This window comes from Chaetura pelagica, unplaced genomic scaffold (genome assembly GCF_000747805.2).
Source record: "Chaetura pelagica isolate M959 unplaced genomic scaffold, ChaPel_1.0 scaffold124, whole genome shotgun sequence".
Classification (NCBI taxonomy): Eukaryota; Metazoa; Chordata; class Aves; order Apodiformes; family Apodidae; genus Chaetura; species Chaetura pelagica.
The window spans coordinates 459,487-460,015 of record NW_009952891.1 but is presented as its reverse complement, the minus strand read 5'-3'; the positions used below and the strand labels follow the sequence as shown (position 1 = coordinate 460,015).

At 65.2% G+C, this 529-nt stretch overlaps 1 protein-coding gene across 1 annotated transcript in view; it reads right to left on the bottom strand.

Annotated features, from left to right (window-relative positions):
* Positions 1-529, bottom strand: part of MGRN1 (mahogunin ring finger 1, E3 ubiquitin protein ligase) — a 69,634-nt gene that overhangs the window by 7,350 nt on the left and 61,755 nt on the right. The window lies entirely within an intron of this gene.

The following is a 529-nucleotide window of genomic DNA, read 5'->3' as shown; positions in this document are numbered from 1 at the left end:
CAGAGCCCTCACCCAGGAGCCAGTGGGGATGGCTGGGGTTTCTGCTGCCCTGCCTGGGGTCCTGGCACTGGGGGGCAGCAGGTGGGGTGCAGGGATGCTGGTGCCAGGAATGGGGAAGGCAGGACAGAGCCAGTGGTGCAGGCTGGCTGGTTTGCTGCCCTCTCCTTCCCTGCTGCCAAGGATCAAGCCCATCCCTGCTCTCTCCCAGCCTCCCCAGAGGGCTCCTGCTGCCCCGCACACCCCGGCGACGCGGGAGAAGAACGAGCAGACGTACCAGCTTACTCCTCTATACCAACAGAGCAGGAATCAGGACCCAGTGCTGCCCGAGACAGGAGGGAGGAAGGCAGACAGAGAGGGAAGGAGACATTAGAGAGCTGCTCAGAACAGGCCACGCTGCAGAAGAAAACAGGCTGCACCAGCAGCCCCCGGGGGTGACGGCACCGTGTCCCTCGCCAGGTTTGCCAGCAAAGCAGGTTCCCCCCAAGCCCCCCAAGCCGTGTCACCCCCCGTGGCACAGGGGGACGCACTG